Source organism: Mytilus californianus, unplaced genomic scaffold (assembly GCF_021869535.1).
Source record: "Mytilus californianus isolate M0D057914Y unplaced genomic scaffold, xbMytCali1.0.p SCAF_4, whole genome shotgun sequence".
NCBI classification, from domain to species: Eukaryota; Metazoa; Mollusca; class Bivalvia; order Mytilida; family Mytilidae; genus Mytilus; species Mytilus californianus.
In genome coordinates this window covers 114,150,718-114,167,782 of record NW_026262690.1, presented here as the reverse complement: position 1 = coordinate 114,167,782, position 17,065 = coordinate 114,150,718, and the positions used below count along the sequence as shown (strand labels likewise).

Genomic DNA, 17,065 nt, shown 5'->3' with positions numbered 1-17,065 from the left:
TAAACTAAAGTTAGAGTGCGAAAACCATTGTGTATTCGGACGACGACGCCGGACGACGACGACGACGACGCCAACGTCATACCAATATACGACCACAAAATTTTTTTGCGGTCGTATAAAAACTGATATATATGATAAATTGGATTTGCCATGTGGCTATACCTTTCAAGCAAAACACAGACAAAAATTCAAAAGGAAGTCAGGTCGAATGGTTATTATTTATAAGAAATCATTGGATAGTTTTATAGAATTTCTTGACTCAGATTCTGATTTTGTTCAGTGGTTAAAAGTTAAAGATTTTGTTACAAACATAGGTACAGATTTATTGATAGGATGCATTTATATCCCCCCAGAGAACACCAAATATTCATCAAATGAAGCTTTCATTGAAATTGAAAATGAAATGTTTATTTTTTCTAAAAATGATGAATGTATTTGCCTTCTTGGTGATTTAAATGCCAAAACAGGTACTTTGCAAGATTTTGTGCAACCTGATGAGTCAATACTCGATTTTTTTTTATTTATATGATGATCCTGACTTAATAAAGTATATGTATGATTATGAAAATTTACTTAGGTTAAAACTACCATTGAATAGGAAAAGTAGGAAAAATGCGATGAGTTTGTTAATAACCTCGTTGAGGATGACAAGTTCTCTGAACTGAATTTTATGATTGAAGAATTGGATAGTCAAAGCAATCCAAATGCAGAAATTGATACAGCAAATATTAATTCAGTTGTTGATAAGATTTGTTTGCTCTTTAACAAAACGGCAAAAAACACTTTTAATATCATAAGACCAAATAAAAAGTATAATAACCGTAATGTACATAGACCGTGGTTCGATAAAACATGCGAAGAGAAAAGACGTCTTTTTCATAAAGCACGAAAGAGCTATAACCGTTTCAAAAATGAAGCTAATAGAACTTGTCTATCAGTTGCTAGTCGTAACTATAAATCTGCTATGGATACTAGTTTCAAACAATATCAAGATAAAATTGCGAGCGATTTAAGAACATCATCAAAATCAGACACGAAGAAATTTTGGAATATTTTGAATCGTTGTACCGAAAAAAAGTGGTCAGTCTATTATAGCATCGATAGCGGAGTTGTATAACTACTTCAAGGAGATGATTGAAGTGGGGGATGAAGTTATCGAAACCGATGTAAATCTAGATGGTGTAAATCTAGAGGATAATAACGAAATATTAAATGCTCCTATATCTAAAACTGAAATAGAAAATGTTATTTTGAATTTGCATAATTAAAATGCTAGTGGTATAGACAATTTAACAAATGAATATATAAAATAACTATTCATATTATGATACCATTGTATGTAAAATTGTTCAATTTTATTTTTGACAGAGGTATTGTCCCTGAAATTAGGTTTGTTGTTATTATTAATACTGTTTTTAGAAACAAAGGGAATGCAAATGAACCAAAGAATTATAGAGCAATTACACTAATGCGTTGTTTAGGAAAAGTTTTCACAGGCATTTTGAATAATAGACTGACACTATTTGCAGAGGAAACTGATTTAATTTCCAAGGCACAAGCTGGCTTAAGAAAATAACACTCGACTAATGATAATATTTTTATACTATATACACTTGTTAATTTATATCTCCCAAAGAAGAAAACAATATTTTGTACCTTTGTGGATTTCAGTAGAGCTTTCGATACTGTTTAGCGAGTGGGGTTATAAAATAAAATAAATGGGAAATGTTTTATTATTATTTTAAACTTTATTAAAATGTAAATTCTTGTTTGACAAAGAACGGTGTAAAGTCTGATTTTTTTTTGCCTGTAACATCGGTGTTTTTACAAGGTGAAAACCTCTCACCTTTTCTTTTTTCATTGTTTATAAATGACATTGAAGAATATTTTGAAAATAACGGTATTGAATCGCTTGATATGATTAATGATATTACAAATGATGTATTAGATACATACTTAAGAATTTTTATGTTATTATATGCTGACGACACTGTCTTAATATCTGAAACTGCTGAAGGTATGCAAGGAATGTTAGACATTTTTTCTGAATATTGTAAAATCTGGAAGTTACAAGTTACTATAGACAAAGCAAAGATGGTTGATTTTTCCAAGAAAAGGGATACACAGAATGTTAAATTCATGTTGAACGGCAATGACATAAATGTTTGTGAATCATATAATTATTGGATTTTGTTCAATTTCAACAGCAGTTTCGTTAATGCAAAGAATAAGTTAGTAGAGCAAGCACAGAAGGCATTATATTCTGTATATTACAAGATAAAAAAAAAGAAACATAAATATTTCTATAGATTTACAGTTGAAGATATTTGACACGCTTGTCTCACCTATTTTGCTTTATTCTTGTGAAGTTATTGGTTTTGAGAAAAATTATAATATTGAAAAGGTGCACTTATAATTTTTAAAGAGAATATTTAAAGTACGAACCACCACACCAAATTATTTAGTTTATGGAAAATTGGGTCGTTTTCCCTTGACAATTAATATAAAATGTAGAATATTAACATACTGGAATAGTCTTTTATCCTCCAACAAACTATCGTCAAAATTTGCCACTTTACTATTTAGATTGTTTTCGGACGATACGCATGGAAATAAGTGGATATATCTTATCAAGTCTTCTTTTGACGAAATTGGGCCCAGTTTTATTTTCTGAGACCAGTTACATGTAAGCACTGAATGGATAAAGTTATATGTAAAACAGATAATACGTGATCAATTTATTCAGAAGTGGAATGCAGATTTGGCAAACACTTCTAGGGGTCGCTTCTATCTGTCATTCCAAACAGATTTCATTATAGAACCATATTTATTACGACTTAACTCGCATCAAAGAACACATATCACTAAATTGAGATTATCAAATCTCAAATTTCCTATTGAAACTGGTCGTTGGAGAAATATTCCCAAAAATAATCGTATATGTGAAAAATGCGCAGATGGTTTAGTTGGAGATTAGTTCCACTATCTTTTTATTTGTCAAAATGACAAGATAATGGATCTCCGAAAAAAATTTATTCCACAATATTATTTGAATAATCCATGTGAAGCTAAAATGTGTGGTATGCTGATACTATGTCATATAGAGTTACTTACGAACTTGTCTCTGCTTATTTAAAAAATTAGTCCACTGTTTTAAACCTGGACTACTGTATCCTCTCTATCCCCCATGTTTTTGTATTTACACTGTTCATTGTAGATTATATTGCTTTTTGTATATTGTATAATATTATGTTTTGTGTTTGCTTATGTTGCACACTTCTGTGCCTGGGTTGTTGAAATAAAATCTTGAAAAATCTTGAAAAATATCAACGAACCAGAAAGAAGTCCGAGTTATTGGAAAATGAACAATAGTGTAATCAAAACCGACCTATTCAAAAATACTTTTGAAACATCCTGGAAATCTTGGAAACATAACATAGATAAATTTAAAGATAAAAATTAGTTCTGGGACCTAACAAAAACGAAAATAAAGGACATTACAATAACAATTTCAAAGAAACTTATGTTAAATGAAAGTGAGGTTAATAAACTGCTTCGCTGAGCGCAGCTAGATACGCCCGCAGAGGTCCGACCCTGAACAGTTGGGGCAGAAATGGACACAATATTCAAGCTTGATTCAGGTCTGAATTTGGATTGTAATTAATTGACATATTATAGGTTTCTGAATAAATGTATTCAAAGAACTTAAATTGGTTATATGAATTGAATTTATATTCAATTAAAAATTTCTTGCTGTTGTGCAACACTTAGTAAATCTGTTGTCAAGACTATAAACAAATAAAGTTCAATTAATTCTCAATGCCATATTAGAAATTTATGAAAATAAAAAGGGAGCTTACATCAATAGATATAAACAATTCACCAAAGTTTCATAAGAATTGGTGACAGCATTTTTGAGTTATTGTCTGAAAACTGGAAAATCACCCGTTTTTTAATGAATAAAACCCCATAACTCAGAAATGTTAAATGTAAAATTTATAAAATTCTAAAGAGAGTTTACATCAATACATACAAACAATTCACCAAAGTTTCATAAGAATTGCTGAAAGCATTTTTGAGTTTTTGTCCGAAAACTGAAAAATCCCCCCTTTTTTTATGGATAAAACCCTGTAACTCGGAAACGTAAAATCTAAAATTTATAAAAATCAAAAGAGAGCTCATGTTAATAGATATAAACAATTCACCACAATTTCTTGCAAGTTGGTGAAAGCATTCTTGACTTATTGTCCAAAAACTGGAAAATCCCCCTTTTTTTAATGAATAAAACCCCATAACTCGGAAACGTAAAATCTAAATTTTATAAAAAACGAAAGGGAGCTCACGTCAATAGATATAAACAATTCACCAAAGTTTTATGCAAATTGGTTAAAGTATTCTTGAGTTAATGTCCGACATGTTGACGACGGACAGACGGACGGACAGACGGACAGACGGACGGACGGACAGACGGACAACGGTATACCATAATACGTCCCGTAAACGGGCGTATAAAAAGTGGGAACATAAATTAGAAAATCTACTAGATAATGATGGAACGCAACAAAATCTAAATAAGGTTGAAAAACTAAAAAATGATATATATAAATATTACAAAAGAAAAGCTGAAGCTGCACGCATAAGATAAAAAAACGATTATTATGACAAAGGTGAAAAATCCACAAACTAGTTTTTTTTTGTTTTTTTTTTTTATAGATTAGAACAAACACGAGGGAAAAAAAAACTCTGGTCAAAAATAAAAGCCGAATAGGGCACATACAAAAATAATATCAATTAAATCTTAGGCGAACAATTAAAATATCATGAGTAAATTTTTACCTCGAGAAAGGGGGGGTTGTAGTAGAGAGGCTGGGGGAAAATTACTACATAATGTAAATAAAACACTATCTGACGCAGAAAAACGTTTTTGTGTTAGTGAAATTACGAAAGATGAAATTTTCAAAGCAATTAAATTAATGAAAATATAAATCACCAGGGAAAGATGGCATTACTACAGAATTTTATCAGGAGTATTGGTTTTTGATACAGATTGAGCTTATGCAAATATTAAAAGAAACTGTTTTTTATTAAACGCTTTCCGAATCGCAGAGACTTGGAATGTTAACCTTATTATATAAAAGAGAGGAAAGGGAGGGTATTAAGAACTGGCGATCTATAACATTATTAAATGTAGACTTTAAAATTTGCTAAAAAAAATCTGGCTGAACGTTTGAAAACTTTTCTATCATCAATTATAGAAACAGATCAAAAAGGGTTTGTTAAGGGCAGAAATATTTGATTCCAATAGAATGCCGCAAGATATTTTCGATTTTATGAATATGGGTCCATCCTTTTTCTTGACCAAACAGAAGCTTTTGATTATGAAGAATGGGAATGGTTAGATGCATGTTTAGATAAATTTCAATTTGGGGAAACTTTTCGGGAATGGGTTAAGATGTTACTAAAAAATGCTAAAACTTGTTTAATGACTAACGGTTTTCAATCAAGATATGTCCCAATTTCTAGATCAATCCGTCAGGTCTGTCCAATATCGCCGATGCTATACATTTCACAAGCAAAGCCGATGGCAGCCACAATTAGGGCTAATCCAAAACATCACGGAATTAATTTAACACACCCCAACACAGAAAATGAAAACAAAGAGGTTAAAATAAACATGTTTGCAGACGATACACAATTTTTTAACAGAAGAATCAATCGAGGAAACATTTAAGGTTTTAGAAAAATACGAGAAAGCATTGGGAGCTAAGATAAATTATGAAAAGACTGTAGGGGTATAATTGGCTCGTTGGAAAAATTAAACACTAAAATATAAAAAAAATTAGGTGGTCAAGTGAACTAATTAAAGCATTAGGAGGCATGCATGGATACAGTGTTAATATAATAGCTATATGGTTAGAACATATAATGAAAATTGATGCGTGTCTTGAGGTTTGGAAATCTCGCGACCTAACATACAAGGGAAGGGTCTTAACATTAAAATCATTGATTATATCTAAAATATGAGGAATACCTGAAAAATATAAAAAAAAAAGAAATAAACAACGTCACGTGGAATTTTTTATGGGAAGAAAAAGTAAATTTAATTAAAAGGAACGTGTGTTGCTTACCAGTAGAGGAATGGGGGATGGGTATGATCAATATAGACTCGTTCATTAAATCCCAACAAATCAAAAGTATGCAAAAGATTTTAAGATAAAAAATTGATAATTGGAACATGATAGCCAAATGGTCGTTACAGAAGTTTGATTTCAAATATAATTATGATAACTTTTTAGCAAAATGTTCGGATTTACGAGGATAGCAAATGGTAAATTTTTCCAAACATTATCTGGATCTAATTAAAACGTGATCTAAATTTTTATGTATACAAAGTACAAGAAATAGAATCAATATCCTAAACCAACAATTATTTGGAAACATTAAAATTCAATACAACAAACCAAAAACTATTTTCTTCGCTTACTTCCGAAAAAGTGGAATTCATACAAGGAAAGATATTTCGGATGAAAACACAAAAAATATCAAAAAGGACAACTTTATATACAATATCCATAAAGATAAAAGAAGCTGGATTTCGATATAGACGAGACTGAAATTAGCTATCCAAAATCTGTCAAGGACAGACTAAAACACCTCCACGTAAATCCCGAACCACAAAAAAGAGTTATTACATTAAAAATACTTTTGAATTTTACGGTTCACGGAATAAAGTAGTAATCCCAAGTGAAATATCTTTGAAACTAATCCAATATTCGTTAAGTTTAGATATAGTTCCAAACTGTCAAATAAAATGGAGTATTCAGTATAATTCGGATTAACCTTGGAAAAAGATCTGGATAACTTTAAATCAAAGTATGTCCTCTAGGAAAACAAATCAAATTAGCTGGAAAATTGTTCATAACATTATCTATAAGGAGCAAAAACAATTTAGAATCGGCAAATCAAATAATGGTAAATGCCATTTTTGTAAAACAGAAAACTAAACCCTCACACATCTTTTTCACAGCTGTAACATCATAAAGGTTGTTTGAGAACATATTTTTGGTGCGTTTAAAAAGAATAATGTGCTGAATTTCACAGCATATATTCCAATGAAAGAAGAACTTATATATCATACATGGACTGTACGATTACAACAAAACATATAATGTCATAACCAATACGATTATGAATACAGTTAAATGGATTATTTGGAAATGTAGGAATACAATCAAATATCAGTATAAAGGTTTACTTTTAGTCAATTGATATCATATGCAATACGGGAACTGGGCAGTTTAATTGAATCTATTGATATATCATTATCTTCAAAAAAATTTGGCAGCTGAAATAAAAGTAATAGTGAACCTTATACATTAATAAGTGACTTTGATAGACAGGTATTTCACTTGACCCATTTAATTCTGTTTTAGTACTGTACACTTTTAGATATGCCTAAATATGCCCCTAAATATATAATAAAAAAATATGAAGCGAGATGATGTATCAAATATGTTGCTTTTATACGTTTTCAAGACAGAATAGTCAACTCAAACATGCCTGAACATAAAAAGGTGTACTCGACTTTCTCATTTTTGATGAAATAATTGCCTATTGGAGATTCTTTCCCAACAAACTGTCGCCGGGGGTGGAGATGCTTTAAAAAACTCAATCTGTTATCTTTCATTTAATGTTCTATCAGCGAAATTTATGCCTATGCACAAAAAGATCCGCGTTCATTTGCACATACGACAATTGACTGTTGTTTTTTTTTTAATTTGGCTATAATTTAAAATAAATTGCTTCGCTGAGCGCAGCTGGATACGACCGCAGATGTCCAACCCTGAAAAGTTGGGGCCAAAATTGACACAATATTCACGCTTGATACAGGTCTGAATTTCGATTGTAAATAACTTTTTGACAAAAAATAGGTTTCTGACACAGAATAACTATAGTAAAAGAACTGCAAATTGTTTATATGATTTGAATTTATATTAAATTTTTTGCTTTTGTGCAATACACAATGCTGTTGCTAATTGAACCACCCCCCCCCCCCCCAAAAAAAAACTCCAAAATTTTACCCGGTTTTTTGCTTTTGTGCAATACACTATGCTGTTGAATATTAACCCCCAAAAAATATATTTGAAGAAATTTTCTTTTAATTTCTGAAATCTGAAATGAGAAAAATTGCCCCCCCCCTCCAATTGTTTTCACCTCCCCCTTTCCCTTATTCCAAAAAAATAATTCTTTCCCACACGATATGGTCAGTATCTCAATTCAAATTTCCAAGGGAGTTTGCAACCATAATTACCCATTCAAATACATCATAAAAGTTTTAAAATATAAAATGACATACATAGTCGTGGCTAAAATTAATATTAATCAATAGTAACTGCTAAAAATAAATTGACAGCTAATGATTGCTAATCACCTCTAGACAATCATCATTTCTTAATACATAATTTACAAGCAGTGTAAGGGAGGTAATCAAACATTGTTTTTTTAAATTGATTTGGATTACCTCCCTTACACTGATTTTAAATTGTTTCAATTGTTCTTTAACCAGAAAAACCCTTGTTATTCCCCATTTTTTGCCCCTAATTCCTAAATGGTTTGAGCCATAACCCCCCGAAGTCAATCCTAACCATCCCTTTGTAATATGGAAACTTGTGGTATAATTTCAGAGAGATTCATACACTTTAATACAAGTTATTGTCTGGAAACTACAAAAATGCTTATTTGGGCCCCTTTTTTGGCCCCTAATTTCTAAACAGTTGGGACCAAAACCCCAAAAATCAATCCCAACCTTCCTTTAGTGGTTATAAACCTTGTGTTTATTGATATCTATTTACTTATACTTAAGTTATTATCCGGAAACCATCTGTCTTCGGACGACGCTGACGACGACGACATAATACCAATATACGACCAAGAATTTTAATTTTTGCGGTCGTATAAAAATTACAAATATCTCGAAGCTCCATGCAAGAATTTAAGTAAAAACACATACATTAAATGCATAAAATCCTAAATAAGACACATTCATTAAACTTTTATTGCCCATAGAAACAGATGCAAACAATAAAAATTTACCCACTTGACCTTTTTTACCTTCTCTAACAAAGAGTTATATTTCTTTCGTTTACTTTTAAATGGGTTTCTGCCTGAAGGGTAATAACTCCTATAAGGAGTTAACGGAGTTTGCAGTAATATGATCCATTATATAGATTTGTGATTGCTGATCATGTTTGCTATTTCGTTATTTCTTTAGATATCTATGTTTTCTCAAGATAATAGAAAAAAACTGCCATCAAATTTATTTCGACATCTCATTTAAGGGCATATTTGAAAGTGTTGGATTTTTTTTCTATCCATTTGTAGATCATACTTTGACGAAAACATTTTTGTTGTTCACAGATTCTATTGAACTTTTAATTATGACACATGTCCGGACAATTCTTGACCAGTCTAAACCATACTTGACCATTTAACCTCTACGGTTTTTTTTTAATTTAAACTGTTTAAATAACTTTCTTTTTAACTGACATGACAACAGCTACAATGAAAAATAGATATATAAAAACAGATTTTTACATCCTGATATGATTATCAGATTTATCAAATCGAGGTAGTCAAATTATCGAATTTCAAGGTCTGAGTCTTGTTAAAAGAAAAATTTCTTCTACCTGAAAACCACACCTGTACTGAGGGTAATAAAACCTTATTAATGTGCTTCTTGTTTGGCATGTGTGTTTTTTTTAAACAGAACGTAATTCACCAAAATTATTAGATAAAAAATGCATAGGTTTCATGGTTTACTTACACTAGTTATATAACTATCTTTTTTTAACTGAGGTAACAACATCCAACAAAATTACTGACATTCTTAACTTTGTATTTGAAATAAATCTACATGCATTATTATTATAATTTGGAATATTTGTATTCACATATGTTAAAGGGATAAAAATATAAAGATATTATTTGAATTTATTACCTCGTGCTTGGGGCACACTCATTAAAAAGACTACATCTGGTAAAAAAATAAAACAATGAAAATAACATACATAGAAAATTAAACAGCATCTTGTAAATCTTAAATCACAAGGCATTTTGAATTCACTTGATAAGTAATTCACGAGTTTAAGTAAAACAGGGGTTTCTTTTTACCTAACACACCTGTATTGAGGTAGTTAAACCTTATCTAAGTGCTTCTTGTAAGAGGAGGGGCAATAGGGGGTCCGTTAACATGTTAACAACACCTCAATTTTTGGCAAAAACAGTTAACAACAAATGCATAAAGGCTGATAACAGTTAACACAGTGGGTTGAAAACAGTTAACAGTTTAAATATCTCAGATAACAGTTAACAACACCTTGAAATAGGCCAAAACAGGTTAACATAAAAAGGTATTGCCCCCTCTTTTGTAATGTACGCCATGTCTTTAATTTTGACAAAATTTGATTAATCAACCTGAATTTTTAATTTTACTTGGAGCACAATTCTTTTCTTAAACAGTTTTATCAAGGATTGCTATGAAAGTTGGAAGTTCTATTATATTAAAGAGTTAGTTTAAAAAAAACAAAGGTGTCATTTTCAAAATTTTTATAGTTGCTCATATTTGTTGTGTACAAGTATTCATTTTGTACAAAGTTTACTTTGTACAAAAAAAAATATACAAATTGTAATTTGTACAAAAAGTACCTGTACAAATTACAATTTGGTCAAATTTGACTAAAATTCACGTATATAATTTATTGTATGGATTTTGTTAAAAAGGCATTGATACACACTATAGAATTTTTTTCAATGATCACATAATAAACTGTATTCATACATAATACAAAAATACCCATATGGAGACAGGAAATGTTATTGATATGTGCGTGCCAGTTAATTCTGTTTTTTACAATACAAATTGACCATAGTGACAATTCTGATATTGCAATAGAAATTAGCCCCACTGACAGCTCTGATAGTACAATAAAATTGGTCCCATTGATACGGAAGCATACGGAAGCCCATAGGGGACAAAAAAAATAATATTATATCGTTATCTCAATATATATATCGTTATTTCGATATAATCAAATCGTTATCTCGATATATTTATATCTTTATCGTGATAAATTTATATCGTTATCTCGATATATTTATTTCGTTATCTCGATATAATTATATCATTATCTCCATATATTTATTACGTTATTACGATGTAATTATTTCGTTATCTCGATATTTGTATAGTTAAGGTGGGATGGGGTTATTGCACCTCAAAAACTTATACATATATCAAAATTCTAGCAGAGGGTAAAACTGATTAGTACATAATGATCTGTCTCTGTCAAAATTTAAGTTCAGATTGATCGGAAAACTTATTAAAGAGCTATGGGCCTTTAGTTGCAATTTTTTTCAAATCTTCATCTTAATTTTGACAATATCTTGAAAGTCGTAAAAGGTAGAGCTTTTTACGTTTTTCATTAATATTCCAAAGTATTTCCTGTTTACAATTATCTTACTCTTCCAGGTAACAGACTAATGTTCCCTGGTTACAGAAATGCCATCTACCCAGGAGCAATAGAAAGCTATCAAAGTCCACTTTAACCTTTATTTAACATCGAGTTTTAAAGAAATACATAGTTCCCTATGCATAATGATAAGCGCAATCAATGTCAAAAATATAAATGCATGATAATTACATAAAGGCTTTCATTGGTAGTAGATATGGAATTATAAATATATATATACATATACAACACAGCATATATTTATATACTTCTTTTAGAGTAAGAAATACATTTCGCCTAAATTTTAAAAATTACTATTTTTAATTTGTTTTCATCGATCAAATCAAATCCATTCAATTCAAATTTTAGATTAAAAGCTAGAGCCTTAGTTTAAATTGCCAATTGTTCAGATTATTAAGAGCTTTTAAAGTCTTGTGGGCAAAACTTTCAGATTTTGCTTCGCTTAAAATACCAAAATTTGCAGATTTTCGCATATTTATGCTTATTTATTGAAAGTTATAGGCCCCAGGTTTGCTTGAAAAAAAAATATTTCAAATGATATACTCAAGGTCAGTAACTCGACAAATCAAGAAGATGGTCTTCGTTTTCTCGTTGTATTTTATTTATGTAATATTAAAATGAGAATAGAAATAAGGAATGTGTCATAGAGACAACAACCCGACCAAAGAGCAGAAAACGGGTGAAGGCCACCAATGTGTCTTCAATACAGCGAGAAAATCCCGCACCCAGAGGCGTGCTTCAGCTGGCTCCTAAACAAAATGTATACTAGTTCAGTGATAATGGGCGTCATACTAAGCTCCGAAATATATAAAAGAAACTAAAATTAAAAATCATACAAGACTAGCAAAGACCAGAGGCTCTTGACTTGGGACAGGTGCAAAAAATGCGGCGGGGTTCAACGATGTTTTGTGAGATGTCAACCCTCCCCCTATACCTTTAGCCAATTTTGAAAAAACAAAAACACAGCAATACGCACAGTAAAACTCAGTTTAAAACAAGTCCGAGTCCGATGTCAGAATAGGTAACAAAAGAAATTAAACAAAATGACAATGATACATAAATTAACAAAGGACTACTAGCAGTTAAAGACATGCCAGCTCCAGACCTCAACTAGTTCGAGCGGGCTTGGGACATTTAAAACCTAATGTTAAATGAAGGTTAAAATAGACTTTGTTAGCTTTCTATTGCCCCTGGATAGATTGCATTTCTGTAAACCGGGAACCTTAATCTGTTACCTGGACGACTTAGATAATTGTAAACAGATAATATTTTGGAATAATTATAATAAAAAAAGGCTCTAGCTTTTACGATTTTTAAAATATTGTCAGAATTATGAAAACATTGCAAAAATTAAGGGCCATAGCTCTGAAATACGGAAGCCCATAGGGGACCTACAGAAAAATAATATTATATCGTTATCTCAATATATATATTGTTATCTCGATATAATTAAATCGTTATCTCGATATAGTTATATCGTTATCTCAATAATCGAGATAACGATTTAATTATATCGAAATAACGATATTTATATTGAGATAACGATATGATATTATTTTTTTGTAGGTCCCCTATGGGCTTCCGTACATTCACAATTCTTATAGTATAATAGAAATAGGCCCAAGTGACAACTATGATAGCATAATAGACATTTGCCAGAGTGACAATCAATATGACACGGATGTTGAAACACCAATCATACGTGACAAAAAGCATAGCGTGCGCTGTCTAGCCAAGAGTTCCAAATAGAATAATTAACTAAGAAAATAAAACGAAAATTATCAGAATCATGTTAAGTAACGATCGTTGTCATCGGTTAACTCACACATTTGACCTCAAATAAACTTTATAGCCCCGCCCAAACACACCTGTGAAAATATAACACGCGTACAATAACCGATCGAAAGTTGAATGATCTGATCACAAACATGACGTATGGCGTGTCAAATGTTGCAACATTCACAAAAAATAAAATATATGTTCATAAAGTTAAAGAATTGTTCGTAAAAACGAATATTTGTTCATAAAAACATAATAATTATTCCAAAAATCGAAATATGTGTTCATAAAATAATAATAAATATGCATATAAACAAATTCAAGGGTTGACCCCAAATATTTAAATACGTGGCTTTCCAATTACCGTTTTTTTTATTCCAAACATCAAAGAAATAGGACCAACCAGCAAATTGATATGTACCGAATAGTCTAGAATAGCACAGATAAGCACAAATTATAAAAGATTTGAACAACGGTACTAATATAAGATGGTTATATAAAATCAGTTTTGTTACATCGGGTGATCTCATTTTATGGCAAACGCTATGGCAGTCAGCAGTGTTAAACAACATCAGTTGTTCGAACTGCTAGTCAAATGCGTTTTGTTAAAATATATTCTTTCACTTTTTGGTTTTTTGAAAAATGTTGTTTGTGCTATATTTAAACCCCTCTAACAAGAAATTTGTTTTGCTTGCACACATATAAAAGCTGAGGTTTTTTATCCAACGCCCTCGTAGATTTAAACGTTGTCTTTAATTTGGATTTGTATATATATACTATAAAAAAGAAGATGTGGTATGATTGCCAATGAGACAACTCTCCACAAGAGACCAAATGACACAGAAATTAACAACTGTAGGTCACCACACGGCCTTCAACAATGAGCAAAGCCCATACCGCATAGTCAGCTATAAAAGGCCACGAAATGACAATGTAAAACAATTCAAACGAGAAAACTAACTAAAGTTATGTACAAAAAATGAACGAAGAACAAGTATGTAACACATAAACAAACGACAATAGTATATATTCAATTTTAATTTTAGTAAATTAAATATTGAATTTATATTGGCAAGATAAATTTTGAAAAGGTATCAAAATGTGAAACACGTGAAAGACACATAAAAAAATCATACCTGGAAAACTTAAGGAATAGGCTCTATAAGAACATGTTTGACTAGGACATGCTTATAAAATTATGAAGAGAAATATTTTGAAGTAAAAAAAAAGAAAAATGTATGTGTGTGGACTCTTATCGTAATCGGATTTAAAGGTTTAAATTTTATTATTTTCCATTCCAATAAATAAATAAAACTAGGCATTTATGCTGTAAACAATCTTTTTAAATAGAAAGCAATTAAGAAATATGTCTTTTTGTATTCCTTAGAATAAAAAAATATATATTATCATAGCGTGTTGATTAATTGATCAAACAATCACAGGCGCTCATGTCATAACTTTAAATACCGGTACCGTAAAGATGATACGTTGTTTTTTCGCCGATTTTTTTTTTTCAAAATCTATCACTTTAGTGTTATGATACAGTATTTTCTAATAGGTATAATCATAATATTTATGGTTACAATAGTAATGTGTAAGTTATATTAAGACATTTGACACAACGTAAGTAAATTGAAGACATATATCATTGAATAATTTAAAATAAAGATATAAAATCTTCCAACATTCACCTTCAACAGTTGAGCAAACATTTAAATCGTACAATTAAAGTTTTGTCCGAATTATCTATTAATCTTAAACTAAAATGTATATAGGCTATTGTGTTATTTATAGTTACTACTAAATAGGAAAATATTTTTGTTTGTGCATGATAACTCATTTAATACATAATTATAAAACAAACAATACATAGAATATGTATTTGACAATTTTTAAAGATGTATCCGCTTATTCCAAAAAAATATTACCTAAAATAAGAGTTTGTTCATTTTACCTTGCAGAATTAAATTTATTATGATGTTTTTAAGTTACGTTAAAGATTGTTTTATCAAAACAGTATATATTGATTTGAACAAACACAATTGTACATGTAAAACTGTAGTAACGCAAATTTAAAGGAAATTTCCAAACAGAACTTAGATACATAAGCATTTATAAAACTTAGTTAAGTCTTACTTCAAAAAATAAATGATTAAATTGATGACAATCCCCTCAGTTTCAGTCACACACTCCAAGTAAAGTTATAAACTTTTTAAGTTTGATAAAACGGAAAAGAACGATTTGCTGGCCAAACTAATTGTTTTTAATTGTTTTTCTTCATAATGTAATTACTACAAACAGTTGGTAGTGAACACCACCTTTTATGAAATACAAAAATCTCGTTAACAAAGAATGTTTTCTACTTCGACTTCTATTTCATTACATTGGTCTATATCACTGATTTTGTTCCGATGGTACCATCACCCCAACTTCAACACTAGTTCTGACATAAACATGTCATTGATGTGGTCATTTTCGGTTAGTATATATTTCATAAATTGTTGAAATCAATATTAACTAAGGAGATGCAACATGATAATAATTGAGACAAATATCCACTAATGACCAAGGGAGAAGCCTGAAGGTTGATATCAACTACTACTAAAGGATAGTTTGCCTAAGTAAATCTTTTTTTGTATATTTGCATGGAAATGAATCAAACCAGCCCCCACTATCCACTTGCGTTTGTATGTGTAAAAACGCAAGAAGATAGTGGGAGCTGGTTTAAATCAGACTGGGTATTGAATGCTCTTCAATATTGGTCTTGTTTTGGGCTATTGAGCCAACAAAAGTTCAGAAAAACGGAATTTTGAACTGTTGCTTGATTGCTCCTCTTTCGACGGAATGCCTCTTACATCATAACTGTGAGAAATAATAGTTTATTTGTGGTTAAGTGAATAGATATTGATTGTAGTAACTTTCATCACTCTTATGTCTTGATCTTTACAAAATATTTTCAGGACATTATACTATTTAATCCCAACAACCGTTTTTAAGATTATAAGATGAATGATATAAAAATGTCTTACCTAAGAGAGTTTAGATCAAAAGGAGAAACACAATTTTGTTTCGTTTTGTAATCGGGATTCCCATTTAACAAAAGGAAATAACTGATACTCGATCAATATGTTATATTTGGGAACGGGGAATTTCAAATCCAGAACGAGGCTAAAAAGTGTACCTTTTTATTCATGTACGTTGATTTAAATTAAAAACTAATATAATACATCAATTGTATAGTGTATGGCTGATATCGGTTTTTATAGTGAATCGGTCCATTTTTTTTTAGTTTAGATCAGGTTTTTCCAATGATATTAAATGCGATTAGATTTCGATCAGTTTTATTTGAGTGATATTAGATGCGATCAGATCGGTTTACTGCTATTTTGTTAGCACACTAATTTCTGAATTTACAGTTTACAAAAGTTGTAATCCAATTAAACAGAAGCAGTCAAAGATCTGTTATGGGTTATACATGCACTAATGCCCATGACTTTTAAGTAAGTCCTCTATACAGTTTTGTCAAAAACTCATTCTATTTCTGGCAAGTTAATAACTGGATTGAGAACCTTATCTTCTCTGAGATTACTATTAGGTTCTAAGCACGAGCTGAGAACAGGTCATAATTTTGCAGGTGGTGCATTATCTGTAACTTTTTTAAACAGACATCTAACTTTAAGGTTAGTTGGATGAGACGTAGACTTGCTGTGTCCGGAGGAAAGATCCCTGTCGCAAGTCAGAAGCCTGTAATTCTGTGT

General features: G+C 30.6%; 1 protein-coding gene across 2 annotated transcripts in view; it reads right to left on the bottom strand.

Annotated features, from left to right (window-relative positions):
* LOC127699103 (uncharacterized) overlaps positions 1-16,384 on the bottom strand; it is a 79,496-nt gene extending 63,112 nt beyond the window's left edge. For both annotated transcript variants that reach the window (XM_052202839.1, XM_052202840.1), the window contains exon 1: positions 16,337-16,384. The gene's annotated coding sequence lies outside the window, so the exon portion shown is untranslated. The remainder of the gene's footprint in view (positions 1-16,336) is intronic.
* Between the last annotated feature and the right edge of the window lie 681 nt (positions 16,385-17,065).